At 40.6% G+C, this 23,926-nt stretch overlaps 1 long non-coding RNA gene across 5 annotated transcripts in view; it reads right to left on the bottom strand.

Moving 5' to 3' along the window:
* The window catches only part of LOC104909986 (uncharacterized), a 37,109-nt gene continuing 13,183 nt past the window's right edge, over positions 1-23,926 (bottom strand). For 4 of the 5 annotated variants that reach the window (XR_014881601.1, XR_014881604.1, XR_014881602.1 and 1 more), the window contains exons 2-4: positions 9,018-9,118; positions 6,698-7,201; positions 1-6,449 (exon numbers count right to left, since the gene is read on the bottom strand). This is a non-coding gene — a long non-coding RNA (uncharacterized LOC104909986). Of the gene's footprint in view, positions 6,450-6,697; positions 7,202-8,750; positions 8,869-9,017; positions 9,119-23,926 lie in introns of all 5 variants that reach the window. The other variant, XR_014881606.1, reaches the window with a different exon arrangement.

The raw sequence follows: 23,926 nt of genomic DNA on the forward strand, positions 1-23,926 counted from the left end.
TGCAGTTTATTGGTGAACTGTTTGCTATTTCTTAGTTTATTTTTAATCAGTTACTATTAAAGACTTAAGCAAGGACAGACACTGGGAGGACACTGGCCCTGGGCTGTAGGAAGGAGCCAATATTTTCATTGTAAGCTTAGTTTCTGCCTTCCAGCAGAAAGACAGAATCCAGACTGCAGAATAAGGCACTAACATCTTATTGCTAATGTTTGGCTGGCTATGGATAATAGATTTAAACTGTTATAGTCCTAATGAGTTCACCACAGTAACTTAATTAAGCAATTGAACATGACAGGCAATGCATTGTAGGGGGATTATTGTTTGCCTTCAGTAAAACAAAAACAAAAACAAAAAAAAAGGGATTTCAGCTACCAAGAACCCTCCAAAAACAAATCTCCTGACACATCGCTGAAACTAAAGAAAACAGAAAAATTTTTATCTGCGTAAACCAGATACACATCACCAGCACTTTTCCGACAAAAGCTATAATATAGCTGTACTACTAATGACTTCCAAGTTAAGACCCTACCTTCAGGTTTTCATTAGGTGGCATCACATCGATTACAAGCAAATTACATGAATTAAAATAAAAAATGTCATTAATTACAAAATTTTACACTTAGGTCTTGGAAAAGGAATTCAAAAATTGAGAAGTCAGAGTTAAACCAAGAAGATCTGAAGCTACTGCTGTTTTTGGAGTTTTTGAGATCAGTATGCTGCTCACTGCATAGAGAAATAATAGACTTTGATTTAATCTGTTTCAGTCTGGAGCAGTGAAACAAAGAAAAACACGGAGAGTATTGTGTTTCAGCTTGCAACTGCAGAAGGTTTAGGCTACCTTTTCATCTCTGCTTTTCTACTTGAGCTCTGCTACAAGGCCTCATTGGGCTGTACTCAATCTTCAGCAGCAAAAGTGCACTGAAGTGTCCCTGCTGCATACTTGATTAGTGTCAGGTGCAGGTAGGAGTTAGGTGCAAACACATTCATCTAACATGGACTGTATTGGCACTGCACAGTATTTGGAAGACTATTCAAAGACCAAACTATGAATTTCATTCTAAACTTCATCCCTATGTGCCATCCCTACACTTACCACTGATGTAAAACCTATCAAATATCCCCCTCACATCTTATTTTTGGTATAAGTGATAAACTGTGTCTTCATAGCAGTGCATGTGTCCACTGAAGAACAGCAGATCAAAAGATGAAGATGTCCAACTTATCCCAGAGTTAGCAAGCAGACAAAATGAGGAAGACACCACTCTTATTTAGTTACACCTGAACAACCACTGATAGACAAACCAGTGCTGGTGAAGGAGAAAGGGAGCAGCCATGGAGCTTGGAGTCATCTTCATCTCACACCACACCTAGATGCTGCACAGACATTCCAGCAACCCCACCATCACAGTGAGAGCTGACATAGCCATTTATTTTCCTTCCCTGTTATCTGTCTTAATCACATTAGGAACACACTGTGCTTTCTATGTTTAGATCTCTAATTATTTTACTCAGTAGGGTAAGTATAATCATCCTCATTTTGAACCATTGTGAGAAGATGAAACCATTTGCCCAACATCTTACAGCAATTCATTTATATAGATGCTTTTATATCTATGGCAATCCTAATGATGCATTCCTCTTAGCAATATGTTGTAGCAATGAATCTCACACGTGAGCTGTGCCCCACATCTCACTATCAGTGCCTCCCAGCAATCTCCACAAAGGACCTGGGCCCACCTTGCACCAGAGTGCTGCACTGGAATGTGCCCAGTGGCTGGAACAAAGCTATCTGCCTCATTCTCTGCAAGCTGAATAACAAAATCTTTGAAATTTTTCCCTGTTCACTCTGATAATGCAGAAATAAAAACCCAGATGTGTGTGACATTTAATTTCTCCCAGTTATTTGTTCTCAGAACAAATACATCACTGAACTTGTCTTTCTCATGGACTGATAAAGTGGTGCATGTAGAAGTTAAGTAAGCTCACATTCCTTTTTTTTCAGCTCTCTTTTGTTGAACTGCTCTTAAAGAAGAGGATGCATAAAGGAACCTTCAGAAAAGTGTATGGCCACCACCCCAGCAGTGGTACATGTGTTCTGTTCAGCACGGTCACTACACTGCGGCACACGAAACCCCTGCTTCCATTCGGTGAGACTGACTTTTAAGAAGCTTTTCCATCAGAGCACACAATTTGGTCTGTGTGTCCTCTTTTGTATCCATTATTATCTCACAGTGTGGGCTATAAAACCAAGCTTCCTTCTGTGGTGCCAACTGGCATCTGTCACCGCTCGCTCCTTATCAGCTACCTCTGCCAGATCCCAGCATTAAACGAGGCCATGCCACGCTATCATTGGGATTAGAACTAATGCACTGAGTTCTCCCTGCCCTGTTTATTTTTATCAACTTATTTCAATTTCCAGTCTGGGCATTTGAGCTCCAGAAATTGTGGGTGCTGTAATGAGCAGCACATCCGCGCAGACGCAGATCCTGACTGCTCTCCCGCCTCAGTCTGTGCATTATGGGGAGGTGCAAAATCCTGCAATGAGGGAGCGGCAGCCCTACCAGGGTGCTTCCACACCACTGCCACAAGTGCCCAGGGGCTGGGAGGATGTGGGGACGCAGGGAAGGACAGCTGCCTGCCTGCAATGAGATTCTGCTAATGCTCTGCAGCTCCCGACTGGAAAATTTTACTCCTGTTTCCTACCCTAGCTGTGTCTTCACTGGATGCTGTGAGATAAAACAGACAAGCTGGTACCTGGATTTTATAACTTCCTCCTCTAACATCTAATGACAAAAACTTTGTGCGATCCATGGAGCAAAATGTGAATCAGGTCAGATGCCAGGGCTCAAGAGCAGGGATGTGGCCATGAGATAAACAGCTTGGTTCCCATGTGCGGAGGAAAGCAAACGCCTCACTGCAAAGACAGAAAGCATCTGGTGGCTGCTGAATGTCACTGCAGAGTGATCTCCACCCACTTCCATAAGTGTTCTGGACGCATCCATATCGCTTCTTATTGTTTCTGATGGAAATACATTGCAGTGTTAGAAAACATTTTCTTTCACAGCACAACAAATTTCTCCCCCAGTTTCTCCCATTACGTCCTTTCTTACTACTGCACAAAAGTCTTTAGCTTCTTTATTGTTTACACCTCCCCTAATTTTTATTTGCTTGTTCAGCCTCTCAGTCCCTCTCCACATACTTTAGATTGAACCCCGAAACTTTTTGCTGCATTAGCTCTCTGGTCTGAGATAATACAAATATGAGGCTTACAATGAAGAAAACGAAGTTTAAAAAGTTGAGGAAAAAATAGAAACTAAGCAAGCTTCCAAGGTAAAATGTGGTGAAATTCTTCCACAGGCTGTTTTAGACAGCAAAAGTATGTACAAGTCCAGAAAGCAGTAAGATTCATGGAAGAAAACTGGTGCCAGTGCTACGAAACAGAAAGGTACCTCCTCTGGGCAGCTCAGCTGCACACCAGTAAGGATAGGAGGTGGATGGGGAAGAATTCCTGTCAGCTTCCTTGCTGCTACCCAAGCAAGGAACCTTGCTTTGGCCAAGGTCAGGCAGAGGCTGATGAACCAGAAGGACCTCTGGCCTGATTCAACGCATCAGCCCTTACGTATTTTTATTATCCATGCTGGATAGGTGGATTAGTTTGCTTCGATTTGTCTTCTGTATCAATCATAAACTGCACCCAGAGGACAAATGACTGTGTTCATCATCACATTTCTGGGACTGAGGTCAGGGAAGGAGTTTCAGAAGAGCTCCTTGAGGTATGTCCTCATGTAGGTAAGTGTGCAGCAGGGGGATGGAGGCTGCTGAACAGCCCAGCAATTGCACAGCCTTGCCTGCTGCGCCAGCTTGGTGCTGGAAGCAGTGTGTACAATTCAACTCCATTGGGCTCTGCAGTAGGGTACCTTGCTCACCAAAGCCCAGGACAGTGCTCCTTATGAGCAAAATGTCAGCACCCTGCAGTGCAACACTGTTTATGGCCGCTGAGTTGCCCTGCATTCCCTGTGTGAAGTTTGTCAGGATGAGCTCCAGGTCACTGGCTGAGGTTTCACTAATTGAAGCTTACACATTCAGGCCACTGCTTTTTAGTTTCCTATTCACAGGCTCCACTTTTCTCACTTTCCTCTTTTTCTGTTTCACTCAGCTGTAATGCTTGGCTTGTATCATTCATGGCAGGAAGTAATGGAGGGTGGCCAGCAAAAAGTGAAATGGTCAATGGAGACTCATGGATACAAACTGGAATGGATTTCAGTTTTCTGTTTTCTTACGAAGTAACAGACAACTACACTTTTTCAGCTCAAGGAGTGTTTCCAGGTCTGGAGCCCCCAATGCGAGAAAGACAGGGAGCTGTTGGAGAGGGTCCACAGGAGGGCCACGAAGTTGATCAGGGGCTGGAGCACCTCCCCTATGAAGATGGGTGACCAATTACATGCTGTTTTCATGAATGTATAATGCACTTTGTGATTGCCTAACTTGGACTAAGACAGTGATAAGCTTCTGTTTTCATTGCAATTCAGCCAAATTTTTGCTTTCTTTGTACCTAACAGCTTCAGTAAAGCAGCCCGTGCACTTGCTGCACTTGAGTCCCATCTCCACCTGAACATAAAGATTTGAGAACTGGAGAGGATATGCAAGGCACAATCACAAGCAGCAGACGTGGGCCCTTTAAGGATGCTGTAGGGTTTTCAGAAAGAATCCAACGTGTTTCCAGCAGATTGAAATATCTCCCTTTCTCCAGTGGGTAAAGTTCAAAGCTTCATTGACTCTGAAAGGAAGATATTTTCAATTCTTAATGATCATTGCCATAACTGACTCAGTTACAAGCAAAAGCCACAAAATAAATACTTTGTGCAGGTAGACTATTTTTCAAGGCAGAAATACTGCACATTTTTTAATCAAAGATATCCAGTGCTTTCTCCATCCTTTGACAATGAAAATCACATCCTTAACTGTACTTCATAGGTCAGCTTTTCTTCCTGGACTTCCCTCCAGGATATTGTGGTGTTTATTGAGCCTCTGTTCACCAGTAAACGAAGAGAAGGACTGGAGTTCATTTTTCCCTAAGCAATGAAACATATTACTGAATGCTCCCAAGGCCAAATGCTGCCAGCTGCAGACGCTCCCCAGTGCACTTCAATCCTCTTTTACTGTACTTCACTTCCCCTTCCATCCCATAAAATATCTGGAGCAGACACACACTCTGAACTCATTCATACCTGCTGGGAACAATTTTCAAGAGCTCAGGAATAAATGAATCTTCTTCATCTATTTGTCTTCATCATATTAAACCAAAGTCAGATTACATTAAGTTACTTATTTGATCATATTAAAATCATCTTAGTATATGCATCTGCAGTACTCAGCAACTTATAAACATGTTTCATGTGTGAGATATATATATAGTAGTTTTGGGGGATACTGAAGGACTGACATCCTGATGTGTGTTTGTACACACAGGATCAGGGGCACAGCTTTCTGGAAAGTCATTTCTAGACAGGAAAACGATACGCTACGTCTCACACTGTGACAGATCTTGTAGTAATACCAAAATCTTCAAGAAAGATCCTGTAAGAGTGTGACTCAGACCAGTCTTGACTGTCAGCATGAGTAAGGGATCAAATACTCAGAAAAAAAAGGGAGTATCAAAGTGAGGAGCCGCAGCTTCATTACTGTTCTGTGGTGCATGAATCCAAACACATCTGCCACCTGGCTGACATAAAAGTGGGGAATGGCAAATAAAGGGAAAAAAACAGGTAAGGAAGGATGTGAGATGGACTACTTAAGGAATTCACATAAATGTGACTTTGTCTAAAACCAGATGAGCAGAGGTAAAACTAGTAAAACAGAATAACTCATGGAGAACATACTTGACATGTCCAGCCCTTGCAGGGATTGGAAAAGTCCTGTTTTGAGGATTTGTATTCTTACCATAAGATCATAGTTGTGATTTTTTGGGCGATGTTCATATAAAACATGTTCTATGGTAAAAATATTGAAAAAATAATATTTTTTACTAAATGGGAATTTCTTAAAATGTTTTCTATTTTCAAGCACAATTTTAGAATTATATACCAAGCTTCATGTTCTTTATTGTGCGTGTGAATTCAGCAGGTTTTCTATGTTATTTTGACTTGATAATTCAAAATTCTATTTCTGTGTTTAGTGTCATATGCTGCCTTATGTGTTGTTCTACCAGACAAACAAAAACTATTTTTAATCAAATCAGCACACTGACATGAAGTCACCAGCTCCTCATGACTGAGGAATACTTTTCTGATATACTTGCAAAGTTACGCATACATTATGTATTTTTCTACAGAAATCTCAAACAGAAATTGTTCTGAAATCCAACAAAAGTTGACCTGTTGGCATGCTGCATCCTTCAGGGCATACAGGGAATCCTCTCAGCCAGTCCCAGGAGGTACTTCAGCTCCCCACTGCCAAAGGACAAATAGAGGGACACTCATGACCTCCTGTGACAACTGAACAACCACATGAGACATTAGTGCTGTCTGCTACAGAAAAGTACAGCTACTGTTAACCATAGAATGGATTTCAGGAGGGTTTGAGCTGGAAGGGACCTCACAACCCACCCAGCCCCAAGCCCTGCCGTGGGCTGGTTGCCCCCAACCAGATCAGGCTGCCCAGGGCCCACCCAACCTGGTGTCCAGGATGGGGCACTCACCGCTGCTCTGGAAAGTTGTGCCAGGGCCTCACCGCCTCCGAGAATTCAGTGGGAATTGATCAGCTCTCACAGGCCTCTGAGGGAGCCCTTTGGTGCTGGTACTGCCCTGGCACAAACCAGCCATTGGCCTCGCTTATGCTGGTCCCTGAGGATGCTTGGGCAGGAGCATCTTTGTTGTTTTCTGCTCTTCACAATCCCTGCTCATCCGGCTTCACGACGCCTTCAGAGACGTGGAATTAAAGAGCTGTGCTCAGGCACCCGGCTTTCGAGGGGCGGGATCTCCCTCTGGAGGCCTTCAGCAGCAACTGCTTCTGCCAGGTTTCACAGACCTGGGCGAGAAGTCTCGGTAGAGCCAAAATGCTGCGACAAATCCAAAACTTTGCACCCGACTGGATTTCCTTGCGTTCTGCTTCGCCTCGCAATCCTAAACCTCTTGTCTAATGTGGATGTAATCTGCCAGCAGCTTCAAAAGTTTCTGGACACATAGGAGTGTATATAAAGACCCTTTGGAAAAGGAGAGAGAAGAAGTAATCTGTATTGAGAATTTAGCATCAACCTTTAATATAGTAAAGTGCTAGATTAAATGTATTTCACTTTGTGCCTTCCTCTCTTCCCGAATTCCATGTTTCACTTTCACTTCAAAACAACTAATTTTCTTGAGTCTCTTGAACTTGTGTTGACCACATATGGCAGTTTCCTGCAACAGGAACACGTTCCATCTCATTACACTGACACTTGTAAGGGATCTGCTCAGACTGAAATTGTAATAAATTGTAAAAGCCGTTTGAAAATACATTCCACTACGTCAGTACCTGTGAATGAGTACATAAGAAGTTTCTGTGGACTTTCAGACATTTTATTTGATTCAGGACTAAAGAAGAATTAGCCTTTCAAATTCTAGCGGTCAGCACACTGAATGCAAAGTAACCAAAAAACATCTTTGAAGATGAGTTTTTTTTTGTTTGTTTGCTTTTTTTTATTTGCATGTGTGTATTGTTATTTTTTTTTTAATAATGATAGGTTTTTCTCAGACTTTAAAAGTATATGTAAATTTTAAAATGTATGATAAATATCAACTCATTATCTGAAAGGAGAGATTGCAGTAAGAGTTCATGCATAGCCATAAATAAAAAAGAAACTACTGCTTAAGCAGTAACAATAAGTCTCAGGTAGAAGTCAGTGGAAGTGAAGGTGTCGGTGGCTTTGGAAGCAAGAAGAAAGGAAGCAGAAGCATTTCTGCCCCTACAAGGAGGCAGACACGGGTCGGGTCACTGCGAGGCGCTGCTGCCCCAGTTCTGAGAGCTGCGCTGGGAACAAAGCAGGGGTTATGCTGCGAGATGGACGTACATGCTTGTCTGAACCAATGTTCTTTCAACAACAAAAAGCATTCTGCTTAAAGATTACACCATGCTAAGTGGCTGCCGTACATTCCTTGGGAAATGCCTGGCTTTTCATGCAGCTGCAGCTGGTTTTGTGCTGGGCACTGGAGCTCAGCATGCATTTTGCAAGTTGCGATGGTTTGGCCAGCAAACTCTTCATGTCTGATTTTGAGCTCTAAAGCTGGTCACTTTGGTTAAAAGGAATCTTAGATCTGTACAGGCAGCCCCATTTTCAAAACAGCACCCCAGTAATGGCACAGAGCATGCAAGGAAATATTTCACTCCTGCACTTGTAAAGATGGCATTTTGTAAAGATGATGGCTGAGTCATAAAAGGAAATAATCATTGTTAGAGTCATTTATGCACCTAGAAAACTGTTACCAGTAGGTGCAACTTGTTCTAATTGCAGTGCTTCAAACCTCGCATCAAGCCAGATGCAGGTTAACAAAAAACACAGCTAAACAGTTTGAAGCAGGGCAGGAATCCTGGGGAGGGTTTTTGGGGAGGAGGGTGAGCACACCCGTACATCTCATTTTCTCTTCTAGGCTAAAATGACCACAGGTTTATTGTCTTTGCTCTAACTTTCAAGATCTTATCTTTCAATCAGACCAGCCACTGCTTTTGAGAAGAAATAATTAAATTAGTAGCAGGTAGAAAAAGAAGAATGCACATACTACAGCCCTGAGTAGAGCATGCTGGCTGAAGGCAGTTGTCCCAAACCAGTGCCACTGGAGAAAGCTACTGACTCCACTGTGCTTTGATCCCTTCTTTTTCCATCAGGGATTAATATCACTAGAAGATAAATAACATTCCTAAGTAAACTTTTGAAATAAAAAAAAAACAAAAACAAACAAACCAACAACAAAAAAACAGTTTCCACATTTGGTCACTAAGAACAGATTAGCAGAAGTAACATTGCAAATGAGAGGAATGGCACTCACTCTATAATATCCACTATTGAGGCATTTCTGAGGCTTTGATGCCTCTTCTAGGTAAAATCAACCTCAGTGCAGTATTTCTGAAGTCATCCATCTCAGGAGACCTTGAATAAAGAAGAAAATATGTCTAAGCATTTTCACACGTACATGCAAGGACAAATGTGCTACCTTCTTCTGTGACCATGTTTTTCTCTGGGATTTCTGTTCTATTCTTGATGAAAGCCCTGGCACACCTCAGTATGCACACTACTGGACAGTACATCCAGGGGGATGTGGTTATGCAGATTGAGCTTAGCATGCTTAATTTGGTTTTGTTCTTTCCATCCTTGCTAGGAAATCCCAAAGACATGTATATTAGGTTACAAGATAGTAAGTGGTCCTTATAGTTCTTCCAAGATGTCTTTGTAGAAGAGGAAAAGAGCACAGAGACAAACAGCACTTCACCCCTTGAACTGGGGAGATTATAATCCTTGCAGATTATTTAAAAATTAAATTAGAGGAAGGCTGTTCTTTTGTGATCAGTTGGAACTATAAAGCAAACCACCACTCAAATAAGTGAGTTTTAGGGGATTTTAAACACAGCAAAGCCATTCCCATGGTCAACTGCTGCCAAAACACAATCCTGCAGCCCTGCTCTCCTTCCCACCTGCAGTCACACAATGCCCTTGTACTTATGCTTGCTAGATCCTACCACAAGCTGGTTCAAAAATCAGAGCTGACACCCTGCCTTCCAGAAAATTCAAGCCACATTTTGTTAGCTTAGCATCCTTGCACTATGTAGTCAGAAAAACACAAGTGCAAGGGAGAATGTGGGACCATGTGTCTACAGTATGGGATAGAAAAAAGTCAAGGTGTCCATTCTGGTTGTAGTCACTGCCTCTGCTAACCTGGATCGCCAGATTGAAAGCTACACCTTTCTGCCTTCTGTTTCCCTTTAGTGATTGATTTTTGCATAGGCTTTCCCCATTGGATAAGGAATCATTTAATGTTTGCATCTATAGTTGAAGTCCTCTTCAATCAGTTTAAGCCACCTTTCTCCCAAGTAAAATTAAGGATTGCTTTGTGTCTTGCAGACCACAGACTTCCTACATCTGGCTTCCTTCACCAACAGAAGATTAGCTGCCATCAGAGGACTTGGAGAATTTTTATATACAATTCCTTCCAGCATCACACAAATGAGAGAGAACAACTACTGTCTGGACATTCAATTACTCCTTCCACCTGCTCTTCAGACCTCTAAAGTACATTGATAAGGCGTGCACCAATAATACTGAAGGTCTTTGCTGGAAATTCTGCTGATTTCTAATACATCCTTGTATATATGTTTGCCAAGATATCATCAAAGCAGACCGAATGTAAAATTTTCTGTATCTCTGTCCTCAGCAGTTGTAATAAACCTGCATATCCTTCAGAAGGTAAGGCCATACCAGCAGAGACAGCTCTCCTAGACGCATTTAAGAGCTGATCACCAGTAGGGAAGGATCTCTTCCGGACATCCACTCCACTGGAGGTTCTCATGTGAGCCCAAGATACAGTTGAGTGTACCTATCATTTCTGTTTCCTGCTTTGGCGTAACAACATCGTAGCCAAGCTCTCTGTTATACCATACCATCTGTATATTCATTAATTGTACACTGTTATACCATAATATCGGTATATTCATTAATTGTACACTTCTGCTATAAGTAAATTCTCCCTCTCCTCTGCAAGCATCATAATGAATCAACATTCTGAAATTTGTTCAAATGACTACAATTCTTATGGCTTAAAATCTGGTGATGGTCCTTCAAATTCAAAGCACGTAAGCAGTTATAAGAAATAATTTAAAGGAACGTTAAAAGGAAGAAAAAGAAAACTTCTCTGGAAAAAATAGTGACTGTAATACAAACTTCTAGCAACAGCAAGGCAGAGTCTGCACGTTAACAAGTGAGCAAACCACACTGCCTTTCTCCTGATGTATCTCGCTGTGTGTTGCAAGGATGAAGGTCCCCAACTCCTGCAAAACTTCCACTGGCAACTTCAATTGTGCAAGGACCTAAAGCCAGACCTCAGCTTTAAAGATAGAAATCAAGCCATGGGCAGCAGATAAATATTGTAGAAACTTGAGGTAGATCTGTCATCAAATTTTCCTGTAGATAGAGTGATCAGAAATTAACCTTCACATAAAACATTAACCAAGATTGGTCTTTTTTCTGATCTAGAACTAAGCCCTAAGAAGATAAACACCTGTCAAAGGACTTGTGATAAAATCCTCAGAATTAGCACAGCATGGAAATGCAGCATATTAGCAACATTATGCAGTGAAAATGGAAAACCAGAGTGCAAGAACTAAAAGTAATTCCACACACAACACGGCAGTCATTTCAAGATTAAAGACTTCTGGGTCACAGACATTCTTGTTTATGCTGATTCATCCACACATCGCATCATGTCTGACTCTTTTCTTCCCAATTAAAGAAAATCCAATCTTATTATCTGATTGTTTTTCTGGCAAGGACACTGTGTTTTCCTCATGCACTTCTTAAAAAGAGATGCAGATTCTTTAACAGCTGGACATCCAACAGAAATGACCTCATTCTTTAAATCTGCAGCTTCAAAACAAGACAGAAAAAAACCTTTGAGTGCAATGAATACTCTTGACAAAAGGTCCTACATAGGAAATGGGACACAGAATTGTTCTGGGAATCTTTAATATGTGTCTCTCAGAGGAAAGCTGAACTAACTTTTGGAAAAGGATGAAGTAGAATTTTCTTGTGGCTGTACTATAACTGAAGTTATTCTGCCAGGTTAATTTATACTTCTATACTAAAGCTTCTGCTTTCCTGTTTGTCTGCATGAGACATGTGACAGCAGAATGGAAGAAGTTTTTCCAGTATCCTGGGTAATTCTTGCTCTCTCTACCCATCACTGAAATCATTCTTTACATTAGTGTGGTTTTCAGCTGCACTTCATATCTGAAAGCAGAGCTCTTAACAGTTGATAAAATAGATTTCAAAGCATTGTGAATAATGCTACAGGCAGAGCAATAAATCATCATGCCAGTAAAGGGTAAAGTAAAAAAAAGACTTTTATATTTCTAAGAAACTCAAGTTGTAGAATTTTGGTATATTTTAGGCAGTCTGGCAAGTACTTCACTTTCTCTTGTTTAACTCTGCACTATCCCTCATGTTGCCCTGACAAATCGGGTACTCTTAGGGACTGTGCAAATCTCTTTGTGTCTCCACAAGTTCTGCCAAAGGAGCAGAGAAAAGGTATCTGCATGACTTCCTGATAAGCTGTCAGCTCCTGCTTCCTAAATGGCACCATTTAGCACAAAAGCATTCGGTGACTTTTGGAAGCAAGACAACAAATCTAGTTTGCTTTCCTCAGGAGTCTTAGGGGGTTTCTTTTGTTTGTTTGGGTGCTGTTTTGTTTCTTTGTTTCTGTTTGTTTCTGTAGCTTGTAAGAACAAACTAGAGAAGAGGAATAATTGTGATTACAAGGGATGTTCCCCAATTGGACTGGTCTTTCTCACATTTACTTGGAAAGTATTATTTATACTTCTTTACAAGTGCCTGCACACACAAGAACATACTGTAATAACCAACAGGATACTTCGGTCTCTAAAGAACTGCAAGGGGCTTTAGAAAGAGCCATGTCCTTCCTGCAGCAGCCACTGGCAGCAGCAGCCAGGAACAGCCGAACTGCAGCTAGTGGTCCTGATTAATGTAAGTCTGAGTCCTCTGGAAACCCCCACAAACAGCATCAGATAAACTCGTAGGATGGGTCAGCCACAAAGATTACTTACTGTCCCACATTCTGCCTGAAGCTTTCTCTTTCCTCGTATCCTAACAGTTACCCAGGCTGACAACTGGGGTGTAAGGGCCTTTGCTTTCTGTTGTGGGAGAGGGAGGTTAGGGAAGGAGGAGCAGGAATGTCAAGGACTGCAGCTGTGTGATGAGCACTATTGCCACTTAAGCCCCACATCCAGCAGGCTGTGCTTTCAATATTCCTTTGTCCCAAATGTCAGAGGACATTGTTCCAGATGGACAGCAAACCAGCTGTCCCATGTACTCATTTCAGGGTCAGGCTGCCTTGTGAGCTGCAGCCACAGCCTTAGGATGATTTGGGATTGAGCTCTACAAATACCAGTCTTTTACGTCCTCCCCATTCACCTGACAGTTTCCTTGATAAGCTGACAAAGTTGCTTGAAACTAAAGCAATTATGCTCATATGTAGATGCTGATCATACCATAAAAAATTAAATAGTTTTTTATTATTCTGCCCCAAATCAGGAAAAAATGAAGAGTTTTTTTCTAGAATGAAAAATTCTACAATATTCAAATTGTTAGCGCAGATATAAAAGTTATAGGAAAGCACTGTAACATTGAAATGAAGCATTTCTTTCTTTATCACATTAACCTTTTAAGGAGCCAGAACAGAACAATATTCTGATTTTTTCTTTTTGTAATTTCCCACTGCAAATATTAACTCATGGATAAGAGAGCAGCAAAACATTTTGATTTTACAGCGGCAGCACTTTACAGGGGAAGGCATTCCGTAACAGAATTTTTAATCACCTCAGCAGGTCTTGTTTTAAATTATACTGAAGTGGATGAAACGAGAACTGTAAAAATAATTATCCAGTGATACACGCCTCTTCACAAATTAATTTTTCCTCAGCATACCATCTTTCTTTTAACCTGACATTACTCCATTTGAGAAAGTATTGAAACAAAGCAATCTCTTTCAAACCCTGTCACCATTTAGACACCACACCTGACACTCATCAGACACCACCTGTGGACTCCACACGCACAATGAGATGTGCCCCAGCTTGAGCTACCACTGTGGAAAACACACCCTTCTTGTTGACCAAGAATGGGTCATACCAAAAGGTTAAGGAGCCTCACACTCTCACTCAAAATGCTTTCTCAGTGATTGTATACCAAAGTTTTCATCAGGAGAAAAGCTTTGCATATGATCTACTTATTGCAGCATTCTGTTGTTCTGTAGATGGTATCTTGGAAAATATATGGCTTTCACATAACTTTCATCAGGATTTCTCTGAATAGTTATATATAAATGCAAGAAAACCTCAAATGCCGTAGGGCACGGCTTCCCTTCCAACCAATTATTCCACTCTATTTATATGTTTTTTGGAATTGCCCTTTCTTAGACTGTGAGCCATTATGTCATCGTGAGGCCACCTGTTTGGAACTGGTGACAGGCTTCATGAGCAGCTCTTCAGGGATGTAGAACTCCAAGAGAGATGTCTGTGGTGGACTGCAAATCCCACTTGGACACCCCTTGAATAATTCTTAGATTTAGAGACAGAAAGTCCGGCCCTTCTGACTAGTCATCCATCTGTCACAAGACTTGCAATGGGAAACAAAGCTTAGGTAGCTTGTAAGAAGCCCTTTTGCTCCACAGATCAGAATTCATGCTCCTCCTGCAGAAGGCTTCAGCCTGCTCATCACCACACCTATCAGGCCTTCAGAATTCTTTCTTATCTCCAGCTGCATCCAAATTCACCTAAGCCCATCTCCTTACTGCTGTCCTAGGTTCAGGAAAAGAAGAAAAAGTTCTTCCCCCAGGTAACAACCAAGAATGATGTTTTGCTGTTGTTCTCTATTGTATTTCCAAAGCAAATCTTCTCATCTCTTGACTGTCCCTGTACCCTGGCAGGCCTATCTGACTCATAACATTCATTACTCCCATGTCTGGGGAAAGAAATTAGTCTCTTCAGTCTCTGTAGGGAACAATATAAAAACAAGTGATGAAAAACTAGTTGTCTGGAATGTACTGCAAAGGCTTAAACTAGTGAAATTTCTATCTTAAGTTGCATTAAATTTAGGCAGTGGTCAAATGCCTACATCTTTTTGCAAGTTGCTGCAAATACACGCTGACTAAATGTCACTAAATATGTGACATCAGTATACAGGATGTCTCTGAAGGAAGAGCTACTGAAAGGGTATTTACTAAAATGTGTACCACAGTTCCCAGAAGCTAAAAAAAGAAAGAGTACTTAAGGCTTGAAATGTTAGATTTTATTCGTAAAAAGTGTGAGAGTGGTAACCTACAGTAGTAGTTAATAATAATCTTACTTCTTTTGCTTTACAAAAAATAGGCTGCGACTGGGAAAATCCTGCAACTTAGAAAAATTCTTGAATTATGTAGCTTTATTGGCTGCTTTATTTAAGCAAGAGTTGGCTGGCATTGCCATAGTGGTGTCAGAAGCTGTCTGCTTCACAGAACTTCTCGCTGATTAGATGATGGGCAAGTATCTCGGCATTAAGGCTATTGGCTGATTTTATTAAGCTGAGGAATCCATTTTCCTTACGTGTTTTATTTCTTCTTTCAGGCAATAGAATCATAGAATCACAAGGTTGGAAAGGACCTAAAAGATCATCTGTTCCAACCAGCCTCCCATTATCATTGCTACCACAAGCTTCTAAACCAGATCTCGTAGCTCCTCATCCAGACACCATAAATTCTATAAAAATAGAATGAAATGCACACACATCTTTCTTTAATCCGTGCATATTGTGGAGGACTTCCCATGCAGTCCGTATTGTTCCTGTAATCTTTTTCATGCTTGTGAGGGATAATAATCTGAGGCATCCCTGGTAGACACTCATCTTGAAAAAGATCTTGTACTATTTGGTGAAAAATCTATTCCTACCAGGTGCAGACAGATTAAGTTTCTCTATTTCAAGACAGTAGCCTTCCATGGGCAACCTGGACATTCTTATCTTTTCTGTCATTTGTTCCCTACTACTTCCACACAGTGGGGCAGGATCAACATCTTTCAGGAAGTTCTCTTGCAGTTTCCCAAAGTGCTAAGTCGCAATTAGTTATGCAGCACCATGCATCACAGACTTTCAGCCAGCCATAGAGGAAGACGTAGACTTACTTTCTTTCTGTCTGAAGATATTTTCATCACTGCCCCAGATCAGGTACTAATTTATAACCCAGAAAGTGAATACAAAATAGTAAATAACAGAGCGTTACCATTTTTACCTTGAATTTGTAGCAAGATGTTTTCCCAAGCAAGAGGCAGGGCAAGGAGAATTCTCTACCACACAGACCATCATTGTGCTAAGCGATTTCCACATGTAATATCTAACACTGTTTGGAAGGTTGTTATCATGGTAATAGATTCCACATAACCTTAGAAAAACTCCATTGAGCTACCAACAGACACCATGTTAATATTAATAGGCAGCCTGGCTAAAAGATTTCTGTGAAGACTAAAAGTAGTTAGCACTCTCTTATAATTAATGCCAGTACTGTGGACAGTAAAGGTCAAAACTGAAATATCTGGCAGACATAGAGACTGACAGCATGTTGCTGTGACCTAATTTTATCCAACTTACTACAGAGACTTCTTTATCACAAGCAGCAAAACAATTCCTTTAAAAATGGAAAAGTCTGGTGATTTCAGTAATTTCTCCCTTGTATAGTAAAAGGGAAAATAACATCTCAGAGCTGACCTGACTACAATCAGCACAGTGAACTCGTATCACCTTACAAATGCTATCCAGTGGTAGAAAACATTTCTTCACTCACCTTAAAGTGATTGTGATAAGCTAATTAAGGATTTTATACTGTGCCAGGTGATTGTCTGCTTATGTGTAAAGGAGATTTTGTGTAGTCAAGGTTGGCGGCACACGTGTGCACACTTCAAATAACACCTTCTCACCAAGTGAAGCCGAAGCCGCTTCTAGACACAGATAATTGCAGGCAGATTGCAAGCAGTGGCCTCTGGGCAAAAAGGAAGGCAGCAACTGTTTTATGCGCAGAATTGAATTGTACTGGTCTTAAGCCTTCAGTTATGATTTCCTCTGAAAATCACAAAAGACTGAATGATTTTTTTTCTCTCTTTATCTATTATTAATTCACACTATAGTTCACTGCCATGCACCTTTTCTCTTGGCTTTCAATTTACCACACCAAGGAATGGCTAAACGGACAGTACCCACGAGGCCACAGTCACCAGCCACCTCCTTCACTTCAGTGACAATTGCATACAGTGAGCAGGGAGCCGTAAAACGATGAGATAAAAGAAAAAGCATCACAGTATTTTAAAGAAGAGCACTGATGATGCTACATCACGTAAACTACTGCATGTAGATATAAAGGCTTATTTGGGAGCAGTGGGCTTTGCAGCCTCAGCTGCTCACTGATGTGTGCAATACAGCTATTGCTTTAACACTGTGAGCTTTACTGCCATGGGTACGCCACAGGCACGTTCCAAATCCATGAAGTAAGGCACAAACAGCCTTGCTGGTTGCAAAACTGTGGAGCACAGTCACCACTAATGAGGCTTTGCTTTTCTGCTTCTCTGTGAAATAAGCCAGCAGATCTTTTTCTTTTGCAGATTCAAAAGAAAAGGTAGGGGAAGATGCTGAACTCCAAGCTCTGCAAGAGATAACAGAAAACATAGCCTAGTGGCAGGTAATTTATTTGCTGTCAGTATTTTGTGAAATCATATTAATTCCGCATCATTGGTATGCACAAGAATTAGATGCCATGTGTTCAAGTGGCCTTAAGTGTAGAAACAAGCTGCTTTCAAAGGTCAATTAATTTGTCACTGAAAGTATCCATCAGCTTTGTATATGAAATCAAGAACCCATTAACACAGTGAAGGTGGGGAACAGTTGACAGGCATGTCTTTAAGAAGACATTTGGTTGAAAGTGATGGAAGGCAGGATGAAACCTATCTGGATAACAGTATGCTAAGAGTAATTATTAACAGGTAACTGTTAAAATTGAAGGACTGATCAAGCAACAGCTTTCTATTAGACTTGGGGCCACAGGAATTTAGCCCAGGTTCTGCTTCATTCTAAATTTCCTTTGCAACCTGGACGATGGACTAGAGAATGCTTCTATGAAATCTGCAGATAATATGACACTGTGAGGCACAGAAAGGATATTGGCTGACAGGTTTAGAATTCAAAATGATTTTGACATACTGGAAGAATATTCAGAAAAAAGAGAATTCAGTGGTAATGATGCAAACTTTGGTCATGTTTCCACAAGCTTAAGAGCAAAGTCTGTATATTTGTCAGTGAGCTACCATTACCATATCCATATAAGACCATTTGCAACCTAGAACTGCAGGAACAACACAGCACTTTCAGCTCTTCCCTGAGCCACAGTAGGAGCAGGCTGGATATCTACCTAGGAGTGGTCAGAGAGCTGTGAGCTCTCTTTTTTGGACCACTCAAAGTACATCACATACATCTAGGTGAGTATATGCAAGAAAGGGAAAGTGCAATTGTACAGCAGTCAGTGACTCTCAATCTGTTTAGTCCTCCTGTAGTCCTGCCACGCCTCACTTCCCAACGGCATTTCCATCATTCCCTTTTTTTGCTAGGACTGGTTCTTATGCAACCACATGCTGAGACAGTTCAGGGGTTTGACAGCTGGCTCCATCAAGAAACTCATTATTTCTGAGGCAGAGCAGATCCCAGATCCAGCTCATCACATAACTGTAGGAGTGTGCACAATTAAATGGATAGGAACGTGCAACTGAGGTTGAGCAGAGAGGATCACAGCAGCCTAGATGCAGAATACCTTCAGGTACCAGTGAGCTGTAAAAAGAGAGGACTCAGCTGACTGCTAAGATTGTGAAGAATTCATCCTAGCAGAGAAGATAAAGGGAGTTCCCCTCGACCACCATCTTGTCCCATGAAAAGAGAGGCGTCTCATAGCTGTGAGCTGAGCTCCATGTATATGGAAATTGGCTATAAAAAATGTTTGACCACCTGAAGGCTAGAGAAATAGTCCTAAAGGAAGGGGGTCAGATTTCAGACTAGTCTATCAGGATTCTGCTTCTCTGCTGTCCCCTGCATGGTGTTTGCAGGAGCAAAGAGGAGCAGATGGCACAACAAGGAGACTGAGAAACTCAAACAGAGCAGTGGTCACCACCTGTGCCTGCCACAACTTGTTCGCTCACCCGGGATAAATGGGAGGGGCAAATTGTGCAGAATGCTCTGACTGTCTCTTTTATGCAAAATCCCTGAGTGCTGCTTGCTGTGCTGTGAAATTACGCATATGCTGGAGTGAAAGCAATAAACAACTGTTTTCAGCAAGTCTTGCTCCCAGCCTTTTTTTAATGACACCTGCCTTGCTTTGCATCCCACACCTCCAGCCTTTGCATATATTCAAAAGGCTATTTCATGGGTTATTTCCAACACTGCCCTAACAGACACCAAAATTATTACTGTCACTATTCTGTTTGGCAAAAGAAGAGTGTAGATACAACTCAAATCTGTTTAAAGTGTAACAGGATTTGTTACAGTGTAACAAAAAAGCTGAAAGACAGAGAGTACAGGAACAAGAGCAGCGGTTAAAATCCCACATTTAACCCCACTGCATGGTGCTCTGCTGCATCCATTCTATCAAGCAATGACCCTTGCAATCTGCTGCTCCTCAAAGGAAGTATTTTTCAGCACCAGAGGAAATCTTCCAGAAAAATGCAGACTGCTCTATTTAGGGCACAAATGCTGAGGGTGGTCAGTGTGGAGGAAGGCACAGATGTGCAGAACGTGGCTGATGATGTGGCAATATCCTGGCCAGAGGTGCTAATTCTCCATCATTTCTCTAACTTCAGTAAAAGCAGAGAAAACTGGATGCTCTCGACAGAATCCATAATGGAGAAATCAGCACAAGTGTAAGTCTAGAAGCAGAAGGAAAGGTTAGAAAGACTATTTACTCTCTGGAGGGAAAGACTAAGGAAAGCCTCCTAACAGTCTTCAGAGCTTTCTGACAATGAGCAGAAGAGCATTGCAACAAACTGCTTGCAGCAACTGCAGTCCTCCTCCTTGAAGTATGAAAGAACTGGTCAGCCTGTGAGGGATGATGGAGGTACAGTCTTGGTGGGCTGTGCCACTCCTACCTATTTTTGATGATTCTGTAACTTGTACATGACACTGCATTTGCATCCCAGAGCAGACAAACCTCTAAGGAGATTCATTAGATATGGAAGAGGATTAGGGGGATTTACTTAAGAATATTGCTATAATCAGAGCCCCCTCTTAGTACACTGAAAGGATGCCTTCTGAGAAATCAGAGGCCCAGACAGCCCTGCAAGCCATCCTACAAATGGCATTCCCCTTTTGCCTTCAAAAGAGGAATTACTCAATTACACTTTTAATTACTTTTAATTTGTTTTAATTAAATTTACTGGAATAAAAAAGAATTACTCTTATTTTTCTAGAAAAGAAGCATTTTGTAACTTGTGTTTTTATAAACAGAATACAATCCTACTTAGCTGGGCCCTATTCTGTGGATTTCGTAACATTTCCAAAACATTAAGTTATCACCCAGTGATGAACTAATGCTGTTCTTCTGTCCTTCAGTGTATTGTATGAACAAGCAGTCTCAAGAGAAGTTCTGGAGGCATTCTCCGCCCTTGTAGATCCCACCAGAATGGTTCCAGAAATTATTCTGTCAATCAACCCTATTTTACTGCACTACCTGCAAGATCTCATTTGGCCGTATAAACTAATGACAGGAGATGAGAAAACAAGAACAAAACAATACCCAACAAATTCCTCTGCTGCTACATGCCCATATATTTTGGGTGGAGCTTGCTTTGTTTCAGCTGCTTTTTTTTTTTTTTCCCCCCCATAAACTCTTTAGTAACTTCTTAGAGTTAATTTAAGCGAGAAATTCTATAATGCTTTATCCACAATAACATACCCAGCCTTGGTGAACGTGCTGATAAATCCCCATTTTTTATTATAGTTCAGGACTTTGGGCACATGGATAAAAATGTTATAAAGCAAACCTTTCACTTCTTATCTGAATTTTTAGAGATTTCAAACATGCCTCACATAGCTTTAGAGACTTTACTTCCCTTTGTCTTCCCTTCTGTTTATTTATACCATTTCAGTTCCCTCTAGCAACACTAAATAAATAATAATTTCCATCTGTTAAAATATATCAATATATAATACTTATTCCAATGTGTGTTTACTACTGTTTCAGTTGAAAATCACCATCACCACCAGCCCAAGGTAGCATAATTCTTCTTACATTCTTAACGCAGACCAGAGTTAAGAATTTATTTCACAGATATTAGAAAAATAAAAGCAAACAAATCTGTAATTCAGCTATACAATCTTGCACGAAATCAGAGATAAAACATTTATTATTTACAATATACACTGCATACAGAATGAAAATGTAACATTTTTTATGATAAAAGGAGCCAACAGAAGGGTATTTCCCATTGATACTGAGTCACTAAGTCTGATCCAGCTCTAGAATGAATTCCAGTTTGCAGCCTTCTGTAGAAAGAAAGCTAACTCAGCAGAATACTCCTACAGAAGGTCTCCAGAGTTTAAGATCTTTAACAAATTAGGTGTCCTGCTCATACAAAATATAGGGGGGGGAAAGTGATAATAGTGGGATAATTGTTCTTTCTTAGCTGTCAGAATGAAAATAAAAGGGCCATGAGGGATTTGATATCGCAGCGGCTGTGGCATGCAGTGACTATGGTGGCAGGTAACAAGAGAAGTGCAGAAGGTATTCAGTCTAGCTACTGTCAGCCTTTAATATGCTACTCACGCCAACAGCCATTCTTCAGTAAGTCTCACCACTGCTTCCTCACAGTCCTACTAGGTTTTGTTCTTTCTTGGAAACAACACTTTGTTATATGTATACCTCTCATGTGGAAAGCTTAAAATCATCCTGGTACTTCCTTAACAAGACAGACCCCAACAGGCAATCTTTAATTCTTTGTCACCAAGTTCCTCATGAAACACATGGTAACGTCACCCAAACGAAAAAAGAACCAGGACACCCCAACAAACTCTGCCAACTGAATCATGCCTATCTCCCATTCCTATGTTTTACGTTGAAGTATGTGTCATTGCCATGCCATTCCATTTTGTCTTTTTTCCTTTTATAAAGTGAGCCCAAAGTATCACCAAATCAAAGTTGAAGAGTTCACAGAGCCTGTTAAATACAAAGTCAACTAGCAGAAGTGAGCCACTGGTACTAATCCATGACAATGACAACAGTATCGATAAGGATGTTCAGCTACCTCCCAGTTGGTTAGAATTTTATAGCACCTTCTGTGGAAGAGGGAAGTTAGGCTGTGCTAATAATGATTTATGAAAATGACATATTGTTTTGTAACATTATGGAGCACATCAGTGCACAAAACCTAAACACTTCTCTGGAATAGAGAGTTAACCCCACTGCACCTCTGGAAAAGCAGAATTGTACAAAGGAAAACTGCACTGAGTTGAACAGTGGCACAACTGAGCACTCAGTGCTCGTGGGCACATTTTACTACTGCTGTAATATAATGGTAATCTGCAGTAACGTGAGACAGAACTTTCCTTCTGCAGACTGCTATAATTCTGCTATATTCCCAGAGATTTCAAGACAGCATCTTGTACTCCATAGCAGATTTGAACTAGCATCACACAGCACAAGGGAGAAACAGAATTAGAAGAAATAATTCACAGGCTGTCAGGAACTTAGGCAGGGAACTCAGGATGAGAAAAGGGAAAGGTTAAGCACCAACAAGAGGTCATTTTATATAAACAGAAGATGAGAGCTCTGATTATTTATGTCATATTCAATTCTACTTGAACATTTGGCTGTGGGATACAAAAATGCTAATGTGACTCTGTGGATATTCTTGAAAGCATAATAAATTTGAAGAGCAGATAGATAAACTCACATAAATAAATACTTTGGACCATGCTAAAATGGCACTCATGACAATACCACTTAGACATTAGAGATATTACAGTAATTGCTTTCATGTAAAATAGATGGCTAAAGACATTGGATTTGTTCCCAGGAGTATGCTAGAATACATCACTGAAGATGAGTTATTTAATTGAATGCATATAGGAATAGATATAACAGCTTCAACCATACATAAGATGTCACAAACCCTAAAAATTATGGCTACGCTACATTTTGCATGCCATCTCAACCCCATCAAACAGCTCGTTTCAAAACTAAAAGTCCAGCATCCCACCAGTTTGTTTAAGTGGAGTTCTATATTCTTTGAGGAAGGAAACACGTCGTCCTGCTTTTTACTGAACAGAGTCCAGTGCAGTCCTGCAGTGATATGAATAATAAATCTCTCTCTTACGCATTTACAAAGAACCCATCAGTATGATACATATTTAACATATAGGCACTTTAAATTTCATTATATATGTATGTGAACATTAACTGCATTTTCTGGGATTCCATCAATTGTTGTGTATAACTGGACTATAAATATGGGCCAAATATTTTTATTTTCATTTTCTATTTTCCATTTTTTTAGTACAGTTATAGAAACTAAAGAACCGTTTGCAGCTATGTTTATTCCTTTCCTACTTGGGGAAAGTGTAATCTCTTGATTTTTTAACAAGAAGCTGCCACTAAGTGTAGGAAGTGAAGAACTTTCATTAGTGCAGTGCACCCAGCCTGTTCTGATTCTGTGGAAAAGCAAATACAGAACTACTCAAGCCTGAAGGATCATTGTGACAAATAATTTGACATCCTGCATTAAAGGACTTTCTCCAACCTTTATTTTTTCCAAAAATATTGGATCATAAAGTCAATTATTTTTTACCTTTGGTCGAAAACAACTCTCTCTTTTGAGAGTTATCATATGAGAATACTTTGGAAATAAAGCAATATGCTCTCTATTAGTATAAAGATAACGAAAGTATGTGAATGGAAATCATGTCATTTCCTTGGGATTTTATATCATATCTTTTGCTTGTTTTTCATGAATTGCTTTCAATTTACTGTGATAATTTCTTTCCTTGGTTAAAGATGAAACAGTGTAGCATTTTCTCAACCAGTTTTCCTAAACTTTAAAGATTTTTCTAAAAAGAAAAAGTCTGAATGGCTTTCAAATGCTGCTCTGAAGCATTTACTGGAATTCATTTCAAATTTTT

This window comes from Meleagris gallopavo, chromosome 2 (genome assembly GCF_905368555.1).
Source record: "Meleagris gallopavo chromosome 2, MGAL_WU_HG_1.1, whole genome shotgun sequence".
NCBI classification, from domain to species: domain Eukaryota; kingdom Metazoa; phylum Chordata; class Aves; order Galliformes; family Phasianidae; genus Meleagris; species Meleagris gallopavo.